General features: G+C 39.4%; 1 long non-coding RNA gene across 1 annotated transcript in view; it reads right to left on the reverse strand.

Annotated features, from left to right (window-relative positions):
- LOC140238157 (uncharacterized) overlaps nucleotides 1-18,541 on the reverse strand; it is a 90,275-nt gene extending 71,734 nt beyond the window's left edge. Inside the window, exon 1 of the long non-coding RNA XR_011901889.1 lies at nucleotides 17,655-18,541. This is a non-coding gene — a long non-coding RNA (uncharacterized lncRNA). The remainder of the gene's footprint in view (nucleotides 1-17,654) is intronic.
- Between the last annotated feature and the right edge of the window lie 4,896 nt (nucleotides 18,542-23,437).

Genomic DNA, 23,437 nt, shown 5'->3' on the forward strand with positions numbered 1-23,437 from the left:
GTTCTTCATCTGACTTGCTGTGCACCCACATTACAACTTGCAAAGTAGCTAATATACAAAAATATGTTTTGTTTGCTTTTCATTGTTCAAATGAAATTATATCCCAGTCTCAAATCCTATCATACCTGACTGATCCTTATTTCAAAGTTATTCAGCCAGGAACAATGTTATGTTTCATACTTTTATGGCAGAGAAGTTAATTTTGGACATGATCAATTAAAAAATTGTGCATGGTGATATGAACATCATCAACTCACCTATTTGCATATTCATATCTTGAGTTACTGAATCATTGTTGATAAAAGAAATAATTTCCATGATGGGAGGTTTGTGAGGTGATAAATTCATCTCCTTAAAGTCTAATATAGACATCGGATTGTGATCACTGCAACAGTTTTTCAAAAACGTTTCATTTAAAAGTTCCAAAATATTTCTTTTTTCGTCCAATCTTAGCTAAATTATAATTGTTTTGTTTGCATAACTTTACTCTTCATATCAAAATTTTCCTTCGATTTGAGGAGATACTTCCTGTTCATAAATCCAATGCCTTTTACAATGAATCACAATACTTCCTTGATCGGTTGTTAGAGCGCCAGCACTAAACAATGACTGAGGTGACCTAAAGATTGCATACAGCTTCAGACAGTATCCGTAAATTTCCATCGAGTTTGGCTGATGTTATACTTTTTCATATATTTTTGCTAACAAGAAATATCAAATGATAATATAAAAGGTGACTGAAGGCTTAAAAAAGGCTTAATTTGAGGACCTTGTGATACTGAAACATGGAGAGAAATGTTGCATTATAAAAACTGGTTGTTAAACATGGCTAGAATGTTTGTTTTTTTTTTAAATCCTTCTGTTGTCATCATCATTTTCAGTTGGATAAGCCGCTGTCATAATAATCGGCTTATCATCACAACCCTGAACTAATCATAATAGGGTTTTGAACCTGAATTCCCTTCTTTTCAATTTTGCTCCCTCTCCTTTTTCTCTTTTTCGAGGGGAGGACTCCAAGAGGGGCAAGGATGCGCTGCATTGCGAGAATGAATTCCATAAAATATGATTTATCTGCCCTGATCTCCCAACTCCTTTTGTTCCCCAGCTATCTGATACTCCACCACGCAAATAGTGGGACATTTTGTCAGACGGGCCACAAAAGCACAAATTCTGCGGTGAAAGGCCGGTGGATTTTCCCCTTATTTTAATGAAATTTAGCGCTTCGTCAGCCAAGTGTGCCGTCGCCGCCACTGGAGACGACGCAAAGAGTCAATCACTGACGACTCCGACTGTCAATATTCGGGATCCGTTTCTGTTTCAGCAGGAATTAGCCCGGATTTCCAGTGCAGACAGACTACGCACCGTTGATAGCCCAAAAATATTGAAGTTGATTATACAATTGTGCAATCTATGTAGGCACTTGTTGAATGCAGATAAAGATCTTTTTGTAAAAATAATCCCATGAATGGATGATAACATAAATAACAATACTACCTATATCAAACAAATATTCCACATACCTAGTATGTCATGCTACTAGTTCTTTGAAAGACGTAGTCAAAAAAAAAAGTGCACAATGAAAATGCAAATGTGAACGTGAGATGAAGACGGAAAAAAAAAAATTGTTGTTCCAGAGCCCACACAACATGAAGGCTGAGGATTGTGCATTCCATAAGTCACAAGGTAAACAGAATTGACTTTATGTCAGAAATCTGTTATGAACATACAAAAACATACAGCACCAAGGCTATGCCCATTCCCTTGCCAAACTAATGCATTGTTATAAGTCTGTATGTGTACATTCAAGTACACAGCAGCAGAGGCACTGTAACACGCACATTATGTTGCCATGATTCATGATTTTTGCAGCCTGACGACATAGAAAAATATCACATTTCTGGTAGAATCTCTCATGTGCAGCTCTCGGCAATGCCTCTAAGTCTTGACAGTTTTTGCCTCAAGCCACATTGAAGTGTCATCCACCATTTTATTAAACCACGCATGGAATATATTATGATGATGTAAAATTTGTGCTAATAAACCAGATAGCATTAAGATTCATAAAGACTTTGTTGTTCTCGCTGTTGTTATGGAAAATTTTGCTGTTCTGCTGGTGAATGAAAATGACAATAAACTGAAGAACCTGAACAGAAGTTTGTCATGATTAATGGAGAAGTTGAGGCAAGACCTCTGTGAGGGTGACAAGACGTGAACTCTTCTGAGCACAGAATTAAACCACCATAGCACTATACACACTGTCCAAAGACCCTGGCACAAAAAGGGTTAATGCACTCTGTGTAGAAGTGAATTTGAGGATACGTCACATGGTCCTTCATACTTACAATAGGGAAACAACCTTACACTATAGGTGCAATGCACATGACAGGCATGGACATAGCTCATACATTGGTCCTTGCGGCGAAAACAAACTCACAACTAAACTAACCTCCTAAAAGGACATTGACAGAATCTCTCTGCTAAAAAATAATAGAAATGATAAATAAATAAGAAATGATCCGAGATGTTACAGCAAATTTGCTTTGCAATTAAAGGAAAGCAATTGATAGCACCTCCACTGACAAGTTCTTGTGATATAAATATCTATCCCAATCACTGTGAAGAATACAGCATAAGCAATATAATCCATGTATCAACACTGTTTCTAAATGATCACATGTATTGCAAAATAGTCCCGTCAACATTTGTGATGTTCTATGCAAGAGAAACTAATTTTGCAAGTCCAATATATGTGCAACTGCTACGAGTCACACAAAATTATTGGAAATGAAATAATTATGACTTTCAGGAAGGGCTGCTGCTTACATACAGAAACGTAAGATAACCGTTCTCAGATAATAGAACTTCCTCATATATGTCACCTTTCGAGAGGGTCCACAAAACTGACTTTGAGCGACATATATCCTTGAAATCTTGAGAAGCAGGACAGGCACGGCCGTTATCTGAGACGCAAATTATGCAGTCGGAAGTTTCTGTTTTGCTGACAACCATTTAGAGCTTTTCCACATCATTTGGGGGGCACCTTCACACATAGACCTTCAATTTTCACACTCAAAATTAGACATATCTAATAATGCATTAATGGAGTAATAACACATTTAGAAACACATCATCTATTTTTGTCCTACCCTTCAGAGATCCTTGCAGACTCCCTCTCCCCAGTCTCCTAAATCAGCAAATATCTGAAAGGTTACAATTTCATTTAAATTTGAAGTGCTATCTCTTACAAAAACAAAACAAAAACGATCGAATGTCTGGTCACCCTTTTTTCCTCTGTATTTGCGGACTTATTCTGCTTCAATGGTATCAAATTACACATCAGCATTGAAATTCACGTCCACAGTCATGGACTCAATGTTATCAGTGTACAAAATCTACAATGAAATCAACACAAGAGATGTTATCTCTACTCTGATCTACCTCAATTCAAACATTAAAAAAATAAAAGAATGAAAAAAATATTCAGAAGTACAAAGGGACTTTGCTACGTGTATCAAAAGGTCAATGGAAAAAATGCTTGACTAGACATAGCTGATGAGAAGTATCCGCAGGAATCCTCCATTCACACCTGTTCATTTGTTTTGCCATTCAAACATATATATACACATATAATGTACACATTCAACATAAGTGTCCTCTACTGAAGTTTAGAGATCTCAACAGAGATAAGAATGTTACCATACAACTCCAAACAATTATTCAATAATAGAGAAGTTTGTGTGTGTGGGGGGGGGGGGGGGGTTGAGTGATATAATCAGAGCAAACATTGCGGTGATGTTAAACTAGGATTTTTTTCCCTTCATTTTAGCCAATGTTGGATGTTCCAACACGGCAAAAATGGAATATTTTGCAAGGCCTTAACCCGTTGAGGACGAGTCCCGAGTATACTCGGGCAGGTGTCTATGGGAAATGCGTGTTGTAGCAAAATCAAACCGTCCTCAACGGGTTAATGTTTTGTGTTTTACTGAAATAGCAAAATACTACTACTAATAATAGTAACTTTGAAACATTCTCCAAATAACATAATACACTCAAAGATGCATTTGTCGGTGAAATAAGAAATGAGTGAGGTTCAATAAAATTGGCTCAGTAAATCTTCAGGCATGATAAAGATGACGATAACTTTTGCAGATGGAGAGCTGTATGAATACATTACATACTCTTGCTACTCGTGCACACTTTCCATATTTTCATGGTTACGTCTCACTTTACTGTTTATGTCTCCTCTTTTAATTCTTCCCCTCATCCCATGTTTCTTCTCCCTCTCTCTTTCCTCCGCTTTTCTCACGGAGTTAAGTATCACATACACCTTTCGTGCAATTCACGGATGACTGCGCCTCGGCCGACAAATTGTATAGCCTGCGCAATGCTGGGAGAGAGTTGCCGAGGAGGAAAACGATTGTGGGCATAAGCACTTTTCTCTCTAGCAGCATCTCCGAAGAGAAGTAGCGTGTATCTGCACAGATTAAGTCACAGATGATGGAACAGAACCACTCTCCTCGTATAGGCTTCCCTCATATATGAAGATGTGTAATTCCTCATTTGTGGCCATTTTGGAGCATTTACAGAGTGATTTTTATCCTTACACTTGCGTGAAGTTTCTCTCCCAATCGGAGGATCAATATGAATCAATTCTATTCTAATCCAAATTTCTTGAATTCAATTATCCATCAATTTTTGAATACATTCACTTTGGAATAAATCCCAGTTGCTAAATGTATCAGGATCTGTATTATCATAACTGCTTCTCCTTTATTTATTTATTCTTTTTTTGGGGGAGGGGGGTAAGGTCTGGACAGGAGGAGGAGGGGGAAGTGTTCTGCAGATATTTTGCTGCACCTCTATCCTCTGATCTTCCCCGGCAGGTACAGGTTGAAATCCCCCTCGCAGGTAGGTAATTTCAAGGTCCCCTGATCACACTGTGTTTGACGTAAGCCGTCCCTAATAGGTGCAATTTTTCCTCGCTGAGCGGCAATCAAGGCGCAACTAAAAAAATCTCTGGGATACTTTGGACGGATCAGTCGTGCCTGCTGTTGGCCGCCCTAAGCTTCCTACTCAGAACCGCGTAGGGGAACGCCGTCACCTCTTGTTTTCAACTGGTCTTCCATTGAGGGACAGTAATCCTCGACATTTCTGACATGCTCGGAGTCTTTTGCGCCTGCATTTGAAAAATACTTTTGAAAAGGCCAGCTTTATCTTCCCATCTTTCTCTCTTTCTTTTTTGCCGGAAATAAGCCTACTCACAGATATTTTTTTTTCTTTTGCTGCTGTTTTCATTATTCTCAAAACAACCGCAGAAATCCCACAACCATCTATGCCGTCTAAAGCTCTACATGGGAACTTGGTTGAAGTGCTTATTTTATAACAAGTCGATAGTGCATGCATTGCTACAAAAGGGATCTACAGAAATGATAATTTCCGGAAGAAAGTCATCATAACAACCTCTCAAACTAAGTTGGTTTGTCTCTTTAAAAAGCCCCTTAATCCTCTAATCTTCGCTATGAGCATTTTCTTTAATTTTTAACAACAAAATGACTGTTTTCTTCATCACCAACAATGCCCTCAAAATGGTGTTTCCTACCACTGACAGGAAAGACAGTCATGAAACAATTTCTTCCTGACTATTACATTAAATGGGCCTGGTGAATCAAGGATATAGTTCATGGCCAATTCTTCTGCATTTCACTTCATGTCTTATGCTCGTATGTGCCGGGGCTGATCATTACACTGTGCTGGAGTGAGTGTTTTGCCAGCGCGACCGGGATACGTCTCCTTCGCTGGGCTGCATCAATCAAGAACTAGGACAATGACATTTTAGCCTGATCTCAAGTCCACTTTGCTTCTGATGAGCAAAGTGCTCCAGAGTCTGGCTCCGACTCTCGTACACTCGAGCAGGGGTTCTGACACCGACGAAGCCAAGAGCTTCTCCAATCCTTCCCTGCATCCACTGCATCCTAACCCCACACTTCAACCCCTCCCCTACTCTACTCTCCACAACTCTTCTTCTCTTCTTCTGCACAAAAACAAAAACAAAAACAAAACAAATGTCTTCGAATGATGTGTCTTCATGATGCAATTTGATTGAAAGTTGAACTGCTGAAAGATGTTGCAACTTGGAGAGGGATTCTAGAAATCATATCTACCTTGTGACGCTACATCACAGATAATATCTAATAAATACGTGATTTTTCTACTGCACGAATCATGCTCACTATTCGACAAATGTCAGTGAGTCTATCCATCTTGACAGTTCCCTCACTTTGAATTTATACTCCCCCCCACCTAAAAACAGATGCATTGCAAATTGCTCAACTTCCCTGTAATATCATTCTATCTGACCATATAGGCCTATGTTGCCATCTTGAAGTCACAGCGTTAATTCTTTAGGGAATCGGAGTACCTTAAAGGTAAGGGATTAAAACACCTTGATTATGGAAGCTGCAGGGTACATAATATTGTAGTGCCCCCTTCCCCTTTTCAAATGTGTTAAAGAAAGGGAGCAGGAAGAGGGAGGTGTTCTCCAAGGATGGGAGACGAGGGGCACGCTTACCCTGAGAGGCGGGCAGCATTCCATTCCCCATTTATTGATCCTACGCTGCGGGTTTTACAAGCTGTTCATTTGTCTCCCGGTGTTGACTTAACGGCATGAAATGTGACCGCCGCGAAATGCCCAACAACCCACTTACAACACATTCCAGTTGGCCCTGAAATCTCCCCGACTACTTACGTGCCGAGTTGGTGAAGGGGGGGGGGGGGGGAGGGAGCGGACTCTACGAAGTGAAGAAGAAGACCAACAAAACAAACTTTAAAAAAGGCTGTGTCCGAATGAGAAAGCATGTATACCTAGCCTGCAGATGACCTGGGTCGCAACTTTTGGTAGATAAACAGCAGAGCACAAAAGAGGTGAGAGGTATTACCTGGCTACTCCCAAACTCCGCTGACATAACAGGGCAGAGCAAACTTGTCTCTGAAAGAATTCCTCCACGGGATTTGCACTTCTAGGGATATGCTTCTATGGAAGCTGTGAAAAATCTCTCAGACAAAAGGTGGGGGAGAAAATAAATCTACAGGGGTGGTGGTTAACATTCGGCTTAGCCACCTTGTTGGACACCGAGTGCTCAAACAATGTCATATACACATATAGATTCCACAATAAACAGGAGGGAGCAGGGGAGGGTAAGCTGAAGGGAGTTCGGGGACAGTTAGATACGATGGTTGTGAAAGGAAAATTGGCATATATGAGGCAAAGCTGTATTACAGCAGCCTCTTTTGGAACGGTCACATCATTTCATAGGCAACGGGGTGAAATAATGGCATTAGAGTAATAGAGCGGGTGAATGACAAACAACGACAGGAACCAAAAGTCCACCATCTTTGTCAGTATAAAAACACCAATGGAAAAATTTGTGGCAATGAAAATTCACCACTTTTCAGCTGCAATAGAAAGAGACAAGTAGTTCAGGGTCTATCATCATAAGGTTCAGTGAGCGAACGTGCTCCACAACGAGCCTTCGAAAATGTCAGAGCTCACCTTGATGAATGCTGGAAGATTCTGAAAAAGTATGTACTTGTCAATCAATGGGACTATCGAGAAACAAATACAAATCCCTTGGCAGCAGGCAACAACAGTGATGACAAACAAGTAAGTGACGGAGTCATGACGTGATTGGATAGGACAATGTCAATGTCATTCCCTTTGTATTCTAAGTGATACTTACACCACAGGAACTTTTTTTTCATCTAATGCTCAAGAAACTTGATCTACTTGGTGGAGACATGATGTCAAAGTTTCGAATGACAAACAATCTTGAGTACACCTGGGTAGATGTCTTGATCAGAATGATTACAAATTATATCACTTTGATTTCCATGAGGTACAGGGGGACAGAAGTGTCATGAGACTTAATCATGAATATTAATTTTTCATATCATTGTGATTCATAAAGTATCATATGTTATTATGAATTTGGCCATGTATCATTAATTAGCACTTGCTGGCTGGGTATAAGCAAATAATTCTCAATAGGTTATGGACACTGAGGCCCGAATTCATGAAGGTGGTACAAACAAAACCATGGTTTAAACCATGGACAAAAACCATGGAGTGCCAAGTGTCGCATGGAATATTTCGTCACGAAATCAGTCATTTCGTCGATGAAATTCTTATTTTGTAACAAAATGACAACATTTTGTAACTAAATGAACATTTCGTCCACGGAATGATAATTTCGTTAACGAAACCTGTCATTTTATCGACGAAATGACCAATTTCGTAACGAAATATTCCGTGCGACACTTGGCGCTCCATGGTTTTTGTCCATGGTTTAAACCATGGTTTTGTTTGTACCACCTTCGTGAATTCGGGCCTGAATGGCTATATTCACTGAGAGCTGTTTCTAACTACACTTGCTTTCTGCACAAAATCATCACATCCAACTGACTATCTCACCTTTTTGTTGTTGTTTTTCACCCCTCTGGATAAACCTCATTATTGGCACATCTCACAACATTAGAGACAAGAAATCAGTATTGATGTACATTTCCATCTTCTATTTCCAAACACTCAGCATCCCTGCTGATAAAGTAACCCTCTTACCAACAACTACTTTCAAATACCATGGACAGCTCATGCGATTTTTAAGTGAGCCTGCGTGCAGTAATGGCAGAGTTCATAAAATGTGATGCTGCCATCTCACCCTTTCTCTCTCCTTCAAAGTCAGTGGGTGATGTTGTCCTTGAAACAGGATGTCGGTTGGGGGAATACAGGATGTGTGCTTTCTCTCCTGGAAATGGCCTGAAAGACAGCACTGAGTGGTTCAAACATCCTGCGACGTGCCAAACGGACTGTTTTTGTGTTTTCGTTTTGGTTTGTTCCCCCCCCCCCCACAGTTGAAGTCACCCAACCTCATTGCGTGCATGATTCTGTAAACATTTTATTCCTCCAACATTTTCTTTGCCCCAAACCCAAACCCGTGAGTAAAGAGCCTGAAAATGGAGCAGGAGCTATGGTGGCTGCCTGCGCAAGTAAAACTTTTGGGAGAATGTCGTAGTGCCTTCTCATAAGTGTTTTCCCATTATACTTTTTACTTCTCTCTAGTCCTGACTAACTCTCCGTCATCATTCATATTGGGACAGAATTCTCGGCAAACAAACATACCTGTTTACATGTGAATTGATGGCATGGTCGTTCACAATTGCATGCCACTGAGAGGGCCTAATACAAGTGAATTCTCCTCCAACAACCAACTCCCCCCCCCCCCTCAAACTTTTGCCAGTTCACCTTTGTTGGCTCCAGAGAAGTTGAAACTGAATTGATATTGTGAAGACCAGGCTCTGTTGTGTTCAAAATTGCCAAATCTACCTTCGTCTATGATTGCCAGAAGGTTAATGACAGTCTAGTGGAAACTATAGATGCATTGCTTTTCTATGGAAAACACATTAATACGGATTAACCATGGTATACCCTTCCCGCCGAATTAATCTTCCTTTAGATGACACCACTGGCATTGGTGTCAATGAGCATACGTCAATTAGTGGGAGGTAACATGAAACGCCCCAATTAAAAGTCCCTCCACACCCCCTTTACCACAACACAAATAGCAAAACAATGAAGAAACATCAGTAACAGGACACATTACATCCCTCTATCTTTCAGCCCCCTTCTTTGCTTTTTCTCTTTTAACACATCCTACTTCAAGCTCACTTTCTTTATACTGAGGCTCACTTCTACAAGTCCAATCGTGATACTTGGAAGCAAAAAAATGACAACAACAAAAGAGAAACAGCAAGCCACCCATTGAGTGATCCTGAACCAAATTTCGTTGCCCTTCTCTTCTTTGGGGGGAGAGAATTCAAATAGAAACACACCGGTAGACTGTTTCAATGCCGCACACCCCGACACGACACCCGGGTCACATGGCAATTCCGATGACTTGCTTTCTTCTCTGGCCTCCTCTCCAAACCACTCAGAGCCCGAACGATAGCTGCCTCAAGGGCAGGCACGGCGAGCCTCCACTAATGGTGAGGAAATTGAACAATGTAATAGAAAACTCCTATTGGGAGAGAGTGCCGTGTGATATTCACTCATTGTGCAAAGGCTGCACATAGTAGTACATGTAGACACCGGGTGAATACGTGCCATCCCAAGAACAGCGACCAAGAATAACTTTTTAAGACTCATCGTGATGAACTATGTTCTGATTTCTCATCCCGGAAGAAACACGTTGAGATTGGACTCGGGATTTATCTGACTTTTGAGCATCTTGAGCTGTCTGCCACACACCGTGCAGTACCTTTGCAGCGGGAAGAATTTCACTCTGTCATGCCAATGGTTACTCGTGTGTCAATTCAGAGCTTCATTGAGAACAATCTCAGTGAGCCACACATGCTGTAACCTTCTCCAAAATTCAGTTTCTTTATCACACATAAAAATCCCTTTTCCTCATTCAAGACGATACAATGTCTTATGACTCATGCTGAAATTCACTTCCTTTTGCTAGCCCTTGAAAGATTTCCTGATACAATTTTGCAAATTCACTAGCATAATCTTTGTTCACTTAATTACATCATTTCCACTTATATTTTTTCCACAAATAATGTTTAGAATAGGACCTAGAGAGTTTGCTGTCATGTAAGGATGACAATGACAAAGCTACTCTCTCCTGCTCCTTGGGCAATGAGAAAAGTTCATATCATTGTTGAATTTGGATAAATGGAGATATCTTTTATTTGCCCTAATACATTTCACATATATATGTCACAATCAATACATCCAAAATAGGAATGCTGTCTATTCTCTCACTAATATGTTAACATTTTTAAGCAGCATTCTTTAAAGACTACTTTTTTTTCCCTCCATGAGTTCTTCCTGCCTTCATTGAAGAAAGTGGGCCTCAACAACAGCATACAATGTTCGTGGTAAACAACAATATATAATCTACTCAAATTTGATCTCAGGGCAGTCAATTAAAACTGCATTGATTGCAGCTCCAGAAAATGAAGGGACCCAACAGCTTTTTTTGCTTGACCATTGTCCAGCACAAATTCAGCTCCTTGCCACTTGGCTGTTTGAACCTTGATCTGGGTGTGGATGAGGACAATAGTGGGGCCAGTCCATAAAACTTAAAAAGTGGCCGAACAAAAAGAGAAAAGAAAATACTCACTGCCCTAAAACAGAGATTATAAGGTGCTTTATAAGACAGCTGACTAGGGGCTAGCAGCTGCAACACTACAGCCACTTCTTCACTAGGGATTTTTTTTTCCAAAACTTTTATGGAGCCCATAAACTGGTCAAGTCCATTGTTGACACAGGTTAGGAGGGTTTTAGCGGCTGGCCAGTTTGAAGTTCATCTTGGGAGTGCATGAGCGGAGAAAGAGAGACGTTGTATAAGGCTCATGCATGCTGCACATGAGTCATAGTTACAGTCCTGGAGAATTCTTAGAGGGGCTAGAGATCTAGTCATGATACACTTCTTTGAGTCGCTTGTAGAGTTGATGATATTACACTGAACTTTCATAGAGGAAGGGTTCTCATCCCTCAGAGTTCTCCAGAATTAGTGCTTTTGTCTCTCTTTCATCTTTCATGCACTACACACTATCTCTTATTCTACATAATCATGCAGGGCCACATACTCATAGAAAGCAAGCAACTCTGTGAGGACATCAATTAAAACAAAATTCAGCCTATGTCATTTATCTAAACTTTCTATTACCCAAGGCAATTTAGGCTTAGGTTTGTTTTCTTTTTACACGACCTGTGTGAGTTCTTCTGTTTTGCATGTTCCTGCAGTGAAAAGGATGACAAACTTTGCATATCCGACAACTACAACAAACCTCGATCTGCCTTGCCTTCTTTCTTCTTTAAGTAAAACTTTTTGTTATCTAAACTGTACAAGGGCCTTAACCTCGGGACTCACTTTGGCAGCAGATTGATATATCGGATTATGATAAAATAAGGCACTCATACATTAGTGCAATGAATGAACTATTATTCTAAGCTGGAGAGCATTGAGGGGCATTTGATCCAAGCACACATGACATGATGCGATTAAACGGAAACCCTTCAGTTCACTTGTACAAAAAAAAAAAGTAGCTTATCTGGACTGAAGGGCAGATTTTGAGAATGAAACGTGTCTGTCCTTCACAGCGGATGGAGAGCTTATCCCACGATGATGTTCTCTTCATGCCCGATAAGCCTTACTACCGTATGTCCCATCTCTCGGTTCCATCCCGCTCAACGCTTGAAATCTGCACCCCTAAATTTGTTGCACTGTCTAAAGCAGATGTTTAATATCTTATTTACAGATATGTCATCTCACTGAAATAATCGCTGAAATTATGTCAGACTCAAAATGACCCTATAATTAATGTTTTAGATAGTCGGGAATAGCTACAAAGCCTGAAAGAGATGTAAATGAGATTTTTTCTTTGTCCTTGTCTCAAAATGTAGGAAAGCCCCCAACTTTCCTCTGCGTCAAAACACAAAATATGCAGCTGCAAGTTTTCCCTTCCAAGTGTTTCTTAAATTGAACATGAACGACCCTTTGTTCCCATCTTCCATAGGTAATCCTCTATAAACTTTTCATCACTAAACGATGTCATTAGCACCCACATGATGACTCTCAATACAAAGATGCATTCAACAATACCAAGCACTATGAAAGCTCCTCTTGGGGAAGACAATCAAGTTTTAATTCTCACATCAAGTATCCCAGCAGGGGACAGTCATACAGGTGAGGTAGACTTAACGGGTAATCCTTATCTCCCATAAAACACACTGAGTAGAACATGAATGAATGGGAAGAGAAGAGCTGGGACAAGGGGGAGGGGGGTGATTTGGTGGATGGGTGCGGTGTTGAGGTTGCACCCCCTAACCTTACCCTGTAGCAGTTGTTGTTTGCCAGCCTGTGGTGGTTGGAACCACAAATCTACCTAGAAAGGGTAGGACAGAAAACAAAAAGTCAAGACATAGAAGGGATGGGCATAAAGGTGTGGATCTGAGTCAACTTTAATCATGGGGCTATCCCCCTGGGTTCAACCCAGCGGGCCTGTTTGTACGCACACCTGAAATCAACAGCTTCTAAAATCGATCCTGCAATGCAATGTAAAAGCAGATGATTGTTGTGTGTGGACAGAAAGAAATAAATTGTGAACTCTGGCAATACACATTGCAATGCCAAAATCTGTCTAGCTTGATTTCTTTTATAAACTTTCACTAATATTTGCATCACCTGGTGTTTGTGACCAACATTCAAAGACCAACAATTTTTAACATCCCATAATCAACCATTTTTAACATCCCATAATATGTCACCACACTAGCTCCACACACAACAGTGCCGGGGTCGCTCTTCGGTCATTATTCAGGCATGCCGAATCTAGAGATTGAAAAGGCTTCATTTGCAAGTGAGTGATTTTTTCTTTTTTTTTTTATGTGAAGTGGTGGCAAAGGCCTATGTGGCAAAATGTGGCAAAATCTATGTATTTCAATCATGCTGGCCCCTTCTATCTCTAATTTTATTTTGTTATAATTCCATCTATAGGCCCTACATGAATTTCAAATGAAAGAAAAACAAAACATTATCGCGACCAAATTATCACTTTACAGTTTCAGACTTGAAGTTGAATAATCAATTCTATCACATTGACAGAACAATTAGAAAAAAAAGAGACTAAAATGTAGGGAGCTAGCAGTCATTGTTTTGTTTTGTTTTGTTTTGTTTTTGTTTTTTTGCAAGGACCAAGTAAAAACCAGCTAAGTTATTTTGTTATCATTCTCTCTCCTCTGGCTGACAGAAGTGCAGGTGCTTGAGGGAGGCTTACAACAAGTTCAAAAGAGAATGGCGTTAATGGTAAGATATTGATTTCAATGGGTGCGAGGCATTTCGTTCTTCATGCACAGCATCTTCGCACCCATAACATTGACCCACTTCTACTGGGGTGAGAGAAAACACCTTGCCCGTCCAAGTGACAGCAAGTCACCTCCAGTCAACTTCTGGGTAAACTGAATGCCACCGGATACTGGCATGAAGAGGTGCCGCTGTTGTGGCCCAGCCAAGCCAACCCCATCGCGCCACCAGGGAGAGCGTACCCTGCACCGCTGGATTTATGCTGGAGTGCAAACAATCGGTATAGTAAACGGCGGTTCCACCAGCGGTTTCACAGGGAGAGGGAGAGAGAGGGAGCAGCTTCACTGGCCAGAGAAGCTAAATCCCCTGGCCATGGATCTGGCCGGTTGGTCGCTCCTGAGGGGGGATACTCTGGAGGGGAAGAAAGAACAAACCGTGACCCAGTCAAGGAGGGGCAGCCAGTCAGGTAGTATCATATACACTACCAACGTAAGCGGGCACTCCTGAAGACTCCCAATACCACTTCATGCTGCCTGCCAACTATAGAAATGGAGTCCTGTATCCATTACATATCCTTATCTCTCTCTCTCTCTCTCAATGAAATACCTTTGCTTGCCACAGACCTACTTTTCTGGAAAGACCGACTTCTGATGGACTGTTGGTAGATATAAGAAATCACCACAGAATTTTGGAACAGCTATAGTTGATTTGTATGTCGGGCAGTGTGCAGTTCACAGAAAAAAAAAAATGTAGAAAGCCTTCAGACATGTAGCATTCCTCAGGAAATTGCTCTCTTATTATATACAAAAGGGGGAAAATATCCCGCAACATCTGAACAAAAATCTGCTGGCTAGGTGCAGTTATTATGATACAAGACAATCACCATGATGAAAGCAGTATCTATTGCTCTTTCACTTTCCAAATACAACAATACAAGTCTCTTAAAATTTCTAACTACAGGGAGATACATGATCATGAGTTTTTACAAGGACAAAACTTCGACAAATAACCATTAATTTTTCTGCACAAAATGCAGTACATTGCAGAGCATTTCACAGAAATTAATTTGCTGGTATATTGGTGACACTTATATCAACTCTTACTGTAGTTGTTTCAGAATCACAAACATCACTGAAACAATGAACTGCACAAATAAAGGAATGAAATCTGTACAAACAGCAAAGAAATTAAAGGCCCAGCTGTGAAAAGTTACAGAAAGCTTGACCTACATTGAGATTCACTCTCTTCACAGAATTCCATAATCATGTTTTCTGCTTGCCACAAGATACTCAAAGAAGTTCTTGGTACAGCAACAGAGAGATCCTTGCATTGATTCTAACATGCCAAGCTCCACCATTGTACATCAAACTTAAAGATGAAAGATAAGCCAAAAATGTTGGATGTTGATTGATTGGAAGCTACCATAGCATTTGACTTACTCAATCTTGAGAGAGATAAGAGAAAAAAAGAGAGATTAAAGAGCATTTTATTTCAGTCAATATGACTGAGAAGAACCTGATTTCTGACTCGCAGGTACATGCACTTTAACATAGCCTCTGCCGATGTTATCTGCACACACCTTTAACATCTTACAGCACAGCTTTTCATGAGGTATCCAAAGCCAAACAGATGCTATCATCATGACATCATATCAGAAAATTTTCCCTTCTCTGAAAATATAGTTTGATCCATAGCCTATTACAGTAGCACTCATTCTAGCAGCAAGGATTAAATATTTTCACAGCAAAGGAGGTGGGGGGTGGGCAAATGAGTTTGCCCTCTTAACCTAAAATCCATCTCTGAAAAAGTCGGATGGTAAATTGCCACTTTGAAGGACAAGACGAAAGAAGCGGACAAAAACTGTGTGTGCACACCTTGGCAACAGCTCTATAATCCCTCATACGATAAGAATGCGAGATATAGCATTAGTTTTGAAAATAGAGAGCCAAATTGCTTCCAGATACAATAAACATCACATTTTTACCCTTTCACTCTGCCATCTGTAATTGATGGCCCCCTCAACACAATTCAAGCTTGTGAAGAATAAGGTGTCAAAAGATATTGGGATTTAGGTCAATATTTTTTAGATCGCACAGTAGCCCGAGTCACTGAAGAAAGAGATATGATACATGTGTGCTTACCTTACAGGTTGCACAGGTTGAACAAATGTGTTTTGTTCAATTTTTAGATTCACCGAGTAATTCACATTGTGACTGTTCTCACAATGTACCCCCTTACAAAAAAAAGGGGGTAAAATAAAGCCCCTTTATCTTTCTACCCTACCTTCTCACACACATCTGGCATTGTTCCAACCAAGTATTGGGTTTTGGGTATGATATTTGAAAAGAGAGATTTTTTTTTTCTTCTGCTTTATGTGTGCCATTATCATTGGGGTTGCAAATCATATCAAGGTTATTCAATAAAGTCCCCACTTGCACCTGCAGTCCCGCTTCAGCAGCCTGCTTGCAGATGGCAGGCGAAAGAAACGATACCAGCTTTTTAGAGGATGATATACCCAAATAAATGCTGTGGGCTCAGCATCCACCAAGATGGTAACAGCAGAAGAGATATAGAGAAATAGATGGAGAGAGAGAGATGAATAGATAGAGATATACATATGTACTGTAGATATATAGAGATCTAGATAGATAGATAGATAGATACGAGATATAGATATATAGAGATATAGAGATCTAGAAAGATATATAGATAGATAGATAGATATATAGATAGATAGATAGATAGATAGATAGATAGATAGATAGATAGATAGATAGATAGATAAGTAAGAGATACAGATACAGAGAGGGTAGTAGGGCAAAAAAAGGAGTAAGATGTACAAAGAAAAAACATAGCTCAAATAAAATTCTGGACAGACAGGAATCTCAGAATCAGTAAGGCACTACTTGCCAACACTTCACAGACATTCACAGTCAATGTGGGGATTACTCTTTATTATCCATGTTCAAACCCTCATAAATGCAAGCCATGAACCCACAGCAGAACTCAATCACAAAGCACATGAAGACATTAATTTGTGAAGCCACATTTGCTTAGCTTCTAATCCAGTATAGGTTCAAAGAGAGAATCCCCCCCCCCCCAAAAAAAAGAAAAAAAAAAGAAAAAAGAATCATAATATCACTGTTCTCAAATAACACTTCATACCTTATTCTGCAAGGTCTCTGAGCATTTATCAAAATAAGTGAGTCAAAAAAAGACTAGCCTATTAACTGTGGGTAATGGTATATGTTCCTAGGATCAAAGCCCTCCCTGCCCTTCACGAACCCACCTCCCTCTATACGCTCATCATAATCAGCTGTCATAATCTCAGTTCCACAATTCACACAGTCACAATCTCTGCGAGTTCCCATAATAAACTGACAAAGCATGAATTCATAGAGATGTACCAGGTATGCACAATACTACTGGATGTATCATGGACAATTGTACCCCAACTATGCACAATATATCTACTGTGCATGCATATCCGTGACTGCCTTTCACCGTATCAAATGTTAACTCCAGCAGCAGTATACCACGACCCAGCCACAAAAACCAGGGTGGAATCAACGGTCATGAGGACCATGGGGCTGGGAGGCCTAACAGCACGACCAGGTTGATCCATGGTGGGCCAGACACCTAAACTCTTGAGGCGTTCGACACTGAACTCTGCGACATTAACAGACATGAAGGGGCAAGTTGAAATCTTGAAGTTGGAGGTGCTCCCTAAATTCAAAAAGAATTTGGAGGTTGGGGGGGGGGGGGGTGGAGGAGGGGGAAGGTGCATACCTTCATAGGTGTATCTGTGGAACAGCGGCCGGTCACAGCTATCCTTGGGTCCGTGCATTCCGCTGGCCGCACACATAAGGCAGACACAGAGGCATATGATGACACAAAGTAATAATCCATATTGGCTTGCCATGGCTGCTGACAAATGATGATAAATCCCAATTTGTGCATAAAATAAAACTTCAAAAAAATGTGTTTGCTTCTTTTTCAAAAATTTTCACTCAAGAGACACGAATGCTGTGGAGCACCTTCCGAATTTAGATGTTTGATTTGTGTTCCATCCTTCGATTTGTGGATATCTCTTCACTGGGCTGTTTGAATATTCCTGGAAATACATGTAGTATCCAAATGTAAGCTCAACATAATAGTTATCCTTTTAGTATGGTGTGCTGCTAGAATTATTTGCCTTGCACAATAGAGCAGAAGGTGATCAGACGAATATGGCAGTGATATATCCAAAGAGAATGTCCCTTCTTGTTTGTATGTCAGTCTGTCTGTCCATCAGTGTCCATCAGAATAACTGAAGTGCACACATCAGAACAGCAATGAATTAAGCCTGAATATACAAACTCTTCCCTTCCTCTGCAGTTCTTTTGACAAGATGCAATAAAGAGCTCCTTCAGGGTTAACTTCAATCAAACCATTATCAGATGCAAACAAATAGAGATTAGTTCCACCAGAGTTTTGATAGAAGTGTGTAATATTGATAACTGTCAAGCACAGAATGCAACAAAATATTCATTCACACAGGAATGAGCATCAGAACATCGGGAGCAAAGATCCATGACATTGACAAGAAAGCTGTGCGTATGCCACGGGAGCACAGTTCAGTTCTTCTTGTTTCTGGAGAAAAAATTGGGGCTACGAGTATAAAATGTGTGATTCCACAATATTGTGCGTAGCCAGGATACATTACATTCCACATGTAATAGGTCTCCCCCGCACTTTTCAGGGGTATGGTAGATGCACAACTACATGTCCGTATCCACACACCCTGGCTGACTTGGCAGTGTACAATACTCCGTGCCTACACTTCTCATCGCTATATCCACATGCTAAACCACACAATTTACATGGAATACACAACGCGAACACCACGATCCCTCCCAGTCCTAACTACCCACATGGTGAGACTCGATGAATACACACACATTGAAACACACGCAACACACACACAACACACACTACACACTAAGCACTGCTGACTGATCAGTGCTCTGCCATTGGCCAGCTGGAAATATACAGTTGTCCAATCAGCTGACTAGTATGCAAGCCTAGAGCAGTGACTGCACAGTCTCACAGCTGATTGGCCATAAGTGAAGCATACAGTTTGACATCACTGGTATGTCCCAGCGGGACTAGTCTATTCATCATGACAGGGGTGACTTACTCTAGTCTGTGACATTTTGTGCACTAAGTGAGCTGTGAAAGGGTATTTTATCTTACATCATATTGCATGGAATATCCCCAAGTGCATCTTCATGCCATGAAAAGGAGCATTCTTACATTGTAAGACAACTGCTTTTACACAATTCTGTTGCTAAGTAAACTGAACTACAAAAAACAAATACAGTTTCTGGATCACATAAAAAACCTACCCACTTGGAAACTACTTAATCTTATTGGATTTTTTTTTTCTGTATGGCGATTCTAAATAAATGTTGTGTCAAAAAAGTGATGACAGCGTGCAATAATCATGTGACTATGACTCATGCATGCAGTCTTACAAAAGAAACAGCATGTCACTGTGAAAACTGTGATTTCATTTCCCAATGTGCTTTTCTTTTTGTTGTTACAAAACCTCACACCACATGAGGAACAATTCAGCACAAAATTTTAATTAGTCTTCACGCTGTCAAGACAGATGACAACTTAAAGGCATTATTTACCACTTGCAGATGAAACAAAAACCCAGCTTTAGTGCTTCAAAATAGTTCTAAAATGTTGAGTTAGGGATAGAAACAACCAATGTAAAAAATGTTAATTAGCATGGTCAATGTTAAGTATTGTTAAATATACACCAAATGTGAACAATAGTTATAATAAAATTGTTTCTAGACTAAACCATCTGCAGCTATGGTTTACTGAGAAAAATAGTGATATTTCCTTATATATCAGGCTTTATTGCAAATTTTTTATATGGTAGGATGTTCTGTGATACTGCTAACCTACACATATGCATCAAATGTGATAACTCAAACATTTTTTAAATCACCGCTCCCAATGGTAAACAATACTTTTAATGTATTTTTGCATTAATTCTTCTTTTTTAAAAAAATGGTTTGACCATGTGACTGGCACATTGTCCAGTTGGCATGGAAACATTAAACATTCTGTAATGTTATACATTTATCCGTAATTACTGGTAAGCATTAAAAGCAAATAAACATGTACACAAAATCCTTTAAGGAATATATAAATTTCTCTGCATTTCTGTATGATTCCAGAAACAGAAGAAGACTTGAATTTGTTTTTACCATAAAATTGATAAAGAAATATACAAAATAAGTGTTTTTTCTTTGTATCATATAAAGATTTGGAATCAATTTTCTTGTAATCAGATTTGAAGGGGAACCAATGTTGGAACACTAGTATGATTCATATTTCCTCCATTTTTCATGCCATATGTATCACAGGCATCTAAAGAAAATTAGATTCAATTATATCTTTTTATTATATTTCTGCATGATTTGCACTTAGCCTTTAATGTGAGACAAGTTAGGAGGAGAAAATGACAATATATGGTTTATAGAATTGAGCTGATATGATTTAGTTCATGATGATATACTGGTATTCTTATTTATCAAGAGTAGCCTCATCAGTGTAGCATTGCTCTCAAACAGGGTCCTACTAGTATTTTTACCCAAGCATTGCAAGATTCCCATTTCTTTTTATTTTCTTTTTTTTTAACACCTGGGTCAGCAGGGACATCATGGGTCACAATGTCTCATTTGACGATGCAAGCATTTTGCAGGATTCAAACTCAAAACCTAAATCAATAGCCTAATCCGCTACACCACAGTACCACCACTACAGCTCTACTGATCATACCTTTCAAGCATTAAGGCACATCAAAGATTGATCCAAGCTCACACATTCCCTTGGGAGGATGATAGCAGTGTAGCACAGGTAAATAAAAATGTTATACCTTCACTTGATTTCAAAAGGTAAATCAAATTTCAGATGGAAAACTATCATGAACTGATGCTTGTTTGATGAAATAACTGCAAATATTTGTTTTTCTGCTTTTACTCTTATGTTGTCGAACAGAAGTGAAATTGGATGATTTAATCTTACTGTGAATTGGTAAATGATATAGAAAGGTGGAGACAAAATTCATGGCATGGAATAGCACATAATGATCTATGCATTGCATTGGCAAAGACTGCAGTTCTTGGTGTCTGACCTTTTCCATTCACACTGCATCAAAAACTTGTGATGCTATTTCCCATTGAAACTTCACTGCAGGTTTTCTATGCAGACGAGCGCATGACCGTGATGTTACTTAAAGCCAAAACATCGTTCTAAAGAAGGGCTAAAAATTCATCTTTTATCAGTTAGAATTTGCATGCAAAACATCACAAGAGTCTACCAAGGTGCTTGTCTGGCTGGTTGAGTTGTTTTGAAGTGTTTTGATATCGAAGGCGTAAAATAATATCGATCACAGTACCCAACTTTCATTCCTGAAGCCCCCTACCCATTCAGTAGTAGATAGGTAGAACATTACGTAATGACTGACTGTGCCCTAGCAAATGTATTTTCCAGCAAGCTGCAGGCACTTCACTCCAGTGTGGAAGACTGTGGGATAGTGCTGTGGCCCAATTTGTCAATTAGTGATAATATTATTGATAATGAAAAATTACGAAGCAACCACACTCAGGTAATCTGTGAGATTGCAGTACTTCTGCCAAACCTTTTTGGCTAATTAACATTTTTGTCATTACCCAACTGAAATTGTTGCATACAGCATATTTCATACATTTCTTATGCACATGTGTACATTTTGGAGCAAAAATTGTTAGTTCTACAGGTATATGAGAAATATGTTTTCACTTTAAACAAGACCCTGGCTGCTGGCCAGATGGCTGCGATTCACGTCTTATCTGTGGAGGTGGGAAGAGTGACACAAGTAATACAAGTATCGAGTTGAAGTCACATGACAAATTTTGCTTGTTTTCCATGATGAGGTTTTCTCACTCTGAATCGACACATCGAACTTCATGTGAAGTTTCTTGAGATTGCTCTTTAGTATGTGATATTCCCTAGTGATGTTTTGTTCTGACTCTACAGGCACAGTTGCCTAGCAACTTTCCATGGTAACATCAGGAGTTTCCCAATGTAATCACTTTTAGCTGTCAGTTGAAATGGCTCCATAAATTTATCTCTTGAGGGGAGGTTGAAAATGTAAACATCTTTAGAATTTACCACTTGATCAAACATAAATGAAATACATGGTATTATTACTCTTCCTGTATTAATTCAAGTCCTCCTATCTGATATAACATCTTTAAAAAGTTTTCATAAATATTTTAGTGGGGTAAATCACACTAGTTTCCCTATACAAACTGCAGCACTGAAGTGATATCAGGCATCACATGTACAAATTATGTGTTCATTGTCCATTTTTACCTAGATCTCTTGCATACTATTATTTTCTCTTTTCAGAGGGTACTACAAAATCATGCAATTGCCCAAAGATGGCAGTCTATTCCATATTTAACCTTTTTTGATATCTTGTGAGGTTTTTTTTTTAAAGAACAAGACATGATCATAATGTGCTTAAAGTATATAATTTACGTGATTTGAGCAATAATGGAAAGTGCCCGATACACACTTACTGACGTTTATTCATCAATATCTTGCTTTGCAATGTTTGAAAATAGTGTTGCAACAAACCAAATAAAAAGTAGATAACTACAAGCAAGAAAATAATTACAAGTGTTTTGAATATGTATGATGTCTAATTCTTTCAAAAATCCATGTTCATTAAGGAATAATGTAATGTGGCCTGCAGAGAGAGAGAGGGAGATCACTGCTGAAATCAAATCTTTATGTAAGGCTGGGAATACAAATAATCCCGAAAAAACAGACCAATATTGTCCAATTATAAGTTGAAATAAAACTTGCGGATAAAGAATAGACACAAAGATTGACTGAAAAATCACACATCCCATCAGAGAATGTAAATCTGACTGAAAATGGAATGGAAATCTCACTGCAAATCAACTGCAATCAACCATGTAACCCACCTGAAAGGAATGGCGCTTGTTATCAATCAACATGGGGAGAACTTGGTTTGCCAAAATCTGAAATTCCCTTTTATTTTATTTTATTCATTTCATTTCATTTCATTTAACAGGTATTCTTTTCCATTTCAACTAAAACAATATACATATTTTAAATATGTCAAAATATAGAATAATCACTACCGGTATATGATGGGTTGTAAAGCAATCATGAATGATATTTACTTTCACATGCCCTTTGAGGCGTGTGGCTGATAGGAACCTTTGGTTTGATAATTGTAACATATCTGCATGATGAAACAGACACTACCATCTGCACATAACCATATGATGATCTTATGAGGTTCTTGAAATAAAAAGACCAAAGACTATCTGTTGGTTCATTGTTTTGGATTTGGTTTTTCTTACCCTAACTTTTCTTACATTTATCACATACTCCATCTGTATCCCATCCTCAATCCTTCACATAAATGAGAATTGGAGTCAGGGTGGGGAGAGGGGGGGGGGGATGGGGGGTGAGGGAGGGTTAACTGCACA

Source organism: Diadema setosum, chromosome 14 (assembly GCF_964275005.1).
Source record: "Diadema setosum chromosome 14, eeDiaSeto1, whole genome shotgun sequence".
NCBI lineage: Eukaryota > Metazoa > Echinodermata > Echinoidea > Diadematoida > Diadematidae > Diadema > Diadema setosum.